At 40.4% G+C, this 7,037-nt stretch overlaps 1 protein-coding gene across 4 annotated transcripts in view; it reads right to left on the bottom strand.

Moving 5' to 3' along the window:
- Nucleotides 1-7,037, bottom strand: part of LOC116042787 (adhesion G protein-coupled receptor L1-like) — a 27,129-nt gene extending 20,092 nt beyond the window's left edge. For 3 of the 4 annotated variants that reach the window (XM_031289163.2, XM_031289166.2, XM_031289158.2), the window contains exon 1: nucleotides 6,144-7,037. The gene's annotated coding sequence lies outside the window, so the exon portion shown is untranslated. Of the gene's footprint in view, nucleotides 1-1,361; nucleotides 1,381-6,143 lie in introns of those variants that run through there. The other variant, XM_031289159.2, reaches the window with a different exon arrangement.

Raw genomic sequence — 7,037 nt, 5'->3', positions numbered from 1 at the left:
TTATCTAACAGTGTTAATAGTGACTCAATAGCAACAGAACATCTATTTAGCAACTATTTTGAACATCAAATGAACCCCTTTACATTTTTCACATTCAACATTGTTAAAATTAGAATTGTTAGAATTAATTTAACTTAATCAGTTAATCAAAAAATTATCTACAGACAATTTATAATGAAAATAATCTTTAATGCAGCCCTAAATGGCAGAGAAGTCAAACAGGAGTCTGCCAAACGAATCCTGTGTGGTTTCGCTGCTCCAAAAATGAAGCAATAAATAAAAAAGAAAATTGACTGACTCACTGCTGTGGGAAGCAAATGATACCTGAAAGCCATTAAAGTCAGCCTGTTGGAAATCATTCAAACTGATGTGAAACCATGCCAGGTACAAAGATTCACACTTTTGGAGGTGAAGGCCATAAAATCAACAGAGAGAAAGAGAGAGTAACCTCCCCCTCCTTTGGTCAGAGAGCTATCAGTGCCTGAGGGCAGATCGCTATGAAGCACAAAGTGACAAAACAGCCTTGTAGTGTTATGTTCCTAATGGAGGAATTAATGCGTGTGAGTGATGGAGAGAGAGAGAGAGAGCAATCAAGAGATGAGGTAGAGACATAGAGATTAGACTTCTGACAGCACAGACAAAAGCAAAAGCTTTATTGGCTGAAATACTTTTTTAATAACAACAATGTTGAGAATTTTCTCGTTGCTAATAATAATATTTAAAGAGCTCTTATTATGCTTGTTGGCTTTTTCCCTTTTCTTTATTGTGTTATATATTTTTTGCAACAGATTCTCACTCCCATCTCGTAAAATACGGATGCTTGGTCAGGTGCCTTTGTCGTTGTGATTGATTGATTGTTATATAACGCGCTTTAACTAAACGCGCTTGGTCGGGACTATTGGCATCCCTTTTGATGCAGTTATGTTAAGGAAAAGGTTGTGGGAGGGCTTACGTTTCTGTGACACGCGGGAATAACGGGACGGTTGGGTTTAGGAAAAGAAGAAAGCGACTTTAGGAAACGTGACACGTGGACACGAACCCCGGTCTCCTGGGTGAAAGTCCTGCGTTTGACCCACCAACCACCCCAACCAACCTCCCTACGCGGAATTTCGGCCTTACATACTACTCACTACCGTAGTCGCTCTTAGTGTTACGTTATCTTCAAACCCCGTGTAGCTGCTGCTCTCCCCAGTACGTTACACAAACACGCTGAAGGGCGCTTTTTTCGTTGCTTCAGACGCTGACAGACACTGTTCAAACGTCCGTATTTTACGAGTTCGGAGTGAGAACAGGTTGATTTTTTCTGCAAGTTATAGGTTTACAAAGTGAAAAAGCCCAAAGTCCACCCCAAAGGCACTTACCATCTCCAACAGAAAACGCTGTTCACAAACTGCTCCAAACAGCTCTATTGTAGTCCAGCTTTTACTTCCGTGACGAACGTGCGTCACTTTGTAACACGTTATAATGCTCGCCTAGCTGCTAGCATGGCACTCCCTCATACTCTGTTTCTGACTGGGTAGTAGTCCTTACCTAGCTACTGCGCATGTACGACTCCCAACAAAGATGGAACAGAAGTGAGATGCCTCACTCTGTAGCTAAAACAGAGATCTCAACACACAGGGTGAAAAGAGGAGCTGCAGCAATGTGCAGTACAACAAAAATATGGTGTTTTTTGAAAATTAAACCATATATACAATTATGAACCTGAAAATGAGCATAATATGAGCACTTTAAGGCTTAAGAGAGGATTTTAAAACCCACTACAGTGCCCTCTGTGACTGCAAGCCTGTTTCAGACCATTGACCTCTACAGCCCCCAGAGGGCTGAGGCCTACTCACTGCAGTCAAAGCCACTTACAGGGTTTTAGAGCCTGTATGTTTGTCTGGTCGATGAGTGACTCTGGGGAATGGAGGTATCGCCATCTGTCAATCATTCACTTGTTGCAGGCAGGAAACATAGGAGACGCTCAGAGCCAAGTTCAGAGCATTACGACCCGCACTGCATATTGGACACTGCTGAGAGCATTAGGGTTTATACATTTTTAAGGAAATGGGAGTAAATTGGTTGCAGATAGATCATGATCATGTTTTAAAAGTCATTTTCAAAGTCATCCACTGTTTTTTTTATTATGTTAGCCATCAGTTTTCACAAAAGAATAAACTTAATAAATATTTGTAATGCTAACACATACATAGATAATGACATTTAAAGTATGGAAGGCCAAGGATGCCAAAAACCTTCCCTGGCTTCTCATACATTTCCACGTGTGTATTTACATACGTTTTGTGTGAGAAGTTATTTAATTTTCTTTCATCTAGGTTTATAGGTTTATTTGGACAATTTAGATGTACAGAATGACAAAGATAACAAACAAATACAGCGCAGTCATGTATGTATCGTTTTTACATGATCACCATGCAGTATGAAGCCATTGTCATTTTGTAGAGAAAAATAATAATCAATGAATTTAATTTACACCACATAGAATTCAATTTAATTTTTTACGATCACACTGGCGAAAGTATGAAAGTATGATGGAAAACCAGTAGAGAGTAGAGAGAGTATAGGGCCTTAAATAAATTATTTTTATCTCTTTGTCAGTACTTCCCAGTAGTTGTCTTTTTATGTTTTATTTTAACATGTTCAATAAATTGACTAAACTAAGTAACAATAATTATTATTGGTATAATTGATTAAATTAACGGGTCCTGAACCCAAATAAGCAGAAGATGGCTGAATGTAATGATTTTTATTAATTATTATTAATAATAAGTTCAGCTTTAGCTAAAATGTACACTTAAGTGGATGAGCTTCCTATCTACTGTAGCTGTACTGCAGTTTGCTACAGTTCTGATAGTGCTGATTAAACAGTCTCTTACATGCTGTCCTTGTGCTTTAACTGGTGGGCCGATGCAGATGCTCATTAAATATAGCAAACCACCAGAAACCTTTTCTTACAGTCTGAGTTAGACCAATGAAGTGACGTCACACAGGTTTGTCTTTCTGATACAAAATGATCTCTTTGTGTTGAAACCTCTTGGGGCTTCAGCTGAACTACAATGCATTTTTGTGCAAAACGAGGACTGACGATTCTGTTTCCCATCTTTTAAATTAGGGTTACGCCAAGACGGGATCTAGTCATGGCTAGTAGAACAGGGTTGGTGAGAGATTTTGTCACGGTATGTGTATCTCTTAGTGTATTAAGCAATTGTGTGGGCAACACTGCAGGTCAAAGAAATATTGATTAAATATTGGATTAATTGAAAACATATATTCCTGTCTGCTTTACTTATCTATAAACAAAATAAAAATAATTCTCAAAAGACTTTAAAGAAAAGGCACATACCACATTATATAGCAATATCATAAATTACATACTCTGTGATATAGGATTTTACCCATATGGCCCACCTCTATACAGGAGCAACAATTACAGCTACAAATACATATTTTAATGTACATATGGGCATATATGTATGATGATACTGTAAGACAGATTTGAAAATAAATGTGATTAATCCTGTGAAAATAGCACACTGCTAAACCCCCACACACTGCTCATAGTTTTCTTGATAAAACAGCAGGGAAATGTTGCAGTAAATGTCAAAAATGTATTTTGTAGTTACTGGAAAATGTTAATATGTGAAGTGACTGGGAACCGTCTTGGGGTTGGTTAAATATTCATAATGGATTGCTAATGTCAAACACATTACACAGATTTACTGATATAGTCTGCCTAAATGCGTGTTGTCATGGAGAGTTTGAGAATGTAGCACAAAACGGGGAGTGTACGTGAGCCTTTCTTGTCTTACAGCATTTTAAATGATTGCCTCATCTTATTGAAAGCATCATGTTTTTACTGAGGTAAACATTCTGAAAAGTAAACATGTATTTAGAGCAGTTGTGCATTGTCGTTACGTCCCGTCCTGCCTCTTTTCACAAAATATGATTTCTGTGTCAACATAACCTGTTACTATATTATGAACTGAACTGAACAGTAAGGAAAACACAACTATAAGCCTTACAGCAGAATTACAGAAATTAGTACATTGACAGAATAGAGTGTGTTTTGCACACTGATTGCTTGGTTATTTTATCCAAACAGTTTCTCAAATGAGTTATCAGAAATATACTCTACCACAATATGTATCATCAAGTAATAAAATAAAATAATAAAAAATAATTACAAACCGTGATAGAAAATGACCATATCACCCACATCTACTGGACAATATATGTGAACAAATAATTATCTACATTTAGTAATATGTTTGTTTGTTTTTTAAATACAGTATGATTCGATGCATGCTTTTAGAGACATTTACACACAATATTCTGAGAAAGAAAAACAATATGAATATGATGGTCATCATCACTGTTCATTTTACTCCACTACAACATTCTGATAAGTTTAGATAATTGTATCACTGAACGGTAATGCTGCCATCAACCCCAGGAAACACAACTATAAGCCTTTCAGCAGAATTACAGCATTTAGTCGATTGACTGATTGCAGCTATTTTGATGAGTGATTACTCGTTTTAAGAATCTTAGCAGGCTGACTGCTGCGCCCCATATGTGAGAATTTGCTGCTTTTCTTTCTCATTTGATTTGTCCCATTTGATGTAGTTTTTTATTTTGCCAAAACAAGCAACTTGACATCACCTTGAGCTCTGGGAAACATTTTTTCACTATTTATTTTTTTTTTCGTTTCATAGACACAAAAAACATTCATTGTCCGTTAATTTAAACAATTACATTTTTTGGATAAACCGATAATGAAAATAATCAATCAACAATGTTGTAATAGGCCTAAGTGAAATCCCAGTTGATGTCTAATCAGGATATTTATATTACACTCTACCTCCAGCTCTGAACAGGCCTGCATACACGCACCCAGCAGAGGCAGGGAGACTGACTCAGTGTATCTGACGGATACAAAGAGACATTATAGGAACCTGAGTTGGTCCGAACAGAAAAGAGACAAATATGGTGCGTTTTACAAGTCAAATCCATCCAAATTGAGTGTATATGCATGCGTATCTGAGTGGTTTAAGCAAATCAATTCGCTTTTTTTCTCCTTAGAGACAACACACACACACACACACACACACAGAGCTAGGTAATACACCTTATTAAAATGTCTGTTCCCCAACATTTCTAAATATAAATCAGTTCATTTCTATCATCCTTTTCACACTACATGAATCATACCTTGGCGCACACTCAAGGTTACAAATGTATCAGAAATTCAGCCTCACAGAAGAGTCCTGTCAGCCACTGAGCCATTTCTTTCTCTTCTCGTTCCTCTGTTCCTCCACCCTTTCCTCAGCCTTTCTTCTCTTTTATTCGTCTCTTTCTCATCTCTCTCTGTTTTGTCTTCCTCTCGGTCGCTCCTGCACTCCCTGCCTGCCTGCCTTCCTGGCCTCCTCCACTGACCCAGTCCTCTCATCCCCTCTCTGAAATATTGATAATGGACTCTCTCTCGGTCTGCGCTCTCTTCCTCGCTGTCTCTTTTCTCCTCGTGTTCCCATCTGTGGTGAAACTAAACCAGCAAACATTCAAACCAAACCTTGCATTTATACCCCTTTTGTGTGTGTGCATGTTTACGCTACCTTTCACTGCAGCACACCAGACACTGCAATCAAAGAGTGTGATGCGTGTGTAATGAACATAATTCAGCCCACTCATCACAGACCCCTCTGGTGGGCCAGCGTGGGACACCCTGAGTCATTATGCCACTTTCTCCCTGCACTCCTCTGAGGAACAGAGTAGGGAAATCACCCATGAATATTTCACAGCACCCATGCCTCACACTCCTATACTACTGACCCAGCTTTAATGGCAGCCAGCAGTATGAGGCCCTGCACAGCAGCACATCAGATCCCTGTCCCTCAGTGATCAAATGGCCCCTGACAGCAGCAGCAGCAGCAGCAGCAGCAAAGGAGCAGGGCCCCTCTGTTGTCTTCTCAGGCATTGATCATGAATGTGCGCGTGTGCATTTGAAGAGAGAGAGAGAGAGAGAGAGAGGGGGAGAGAGAGAGAGAGAGAGAGAGAGAGAGAGAGAGAGAGAGAGAGAGAGAGAGAGAGAGAGAGAGAGAGAGAGGCGGGGTGCATCCTCATAGCCTATATCCATATCTTACCGTCAATCCTCCGGTTTCCCTCCTCCTCCTCCTCCTCCTCCTCCTCGCTCACTGCGTCTCCCGCATCCCTTCTCTCCGCGCCCTCGCGCACCCACTGTACTCTCCTCCCTTTCTCCCGCTCAGCTCTGCCCAATGCATGAAACAAATACAATATTCAATGGGGAAATGGTGGTGGGCGATACCTATACGGCAGTCATTTGTGCGATGTGTCCAACAACAACTGGGCGTCCTCCTCCTGTGATCAGTGTACTGTGTAGAGCTCTGCTCTGCTGGACCTCACACCCTCCCTCCGTCCTGTCGAGGCTCGATGTCTACCCCGCTGGGCTGTGTGACTGTGCGTCACGTTGGTATCATAATTCCCACGGGTTTCATGCCCAGAGACGGTGCGGGCTATAGGCCTTATAGCTCTGATTGTATGAGTGGAAGAAAATACACGATCACACGCAAAAAAAAAAGAAAAAAAAAAAAAAAAAAAAAAAAGAAATACAATAATTAGGCGCAAACTAACGCACAGACCCGAGCTGCCCTGTCTCCCTCCGTCGATTTCTACTGCTCATCAAGCCCAGTTGTCGTGTGTCATTGTTGATCATATGCTTCCGATATTACATCCTTGTATTTAATGGAAAATAACGTCGACGGGATGACAGCCGCTTTGCATATCCTTGAAGAATCGTGATGAGGCGCAGCAGCACATCAGGACGGATACGGGAGATATCAGGCTTTTAAAAAAAAAAAGAGGCAGGGCTCGTGTTATAAAATGACGCCGCGATAAGAAGACAAAAAGACAACAGCTGGAAAACCATGAAATATTAGGTTTTCAGCTCCTGGCCTCGCCTTGCATCCGTCCTCTCTTCTTCTTCTGGCGCTCTCTCTCTCCATCCGCTGGTCCGCTTG

Source organism: Sander lucioperca, chromosome 4 (genome assembly GCF_008315115.2).
Source record: "Sander lucioperca isolate FBNREF2018 chromosome 4, SLUC_FBN_1.2, whole genome shotgun sequence".
Classification (NCBI taxonomy): Eukaryota; Metazoa; Chordata; class Actinopteri; order Perciformes; family Percidae; genus Sander; species Sander lucioperca.
This window is presented reverse-complemented; position numbering and strand designations above follow the sequence as displayed.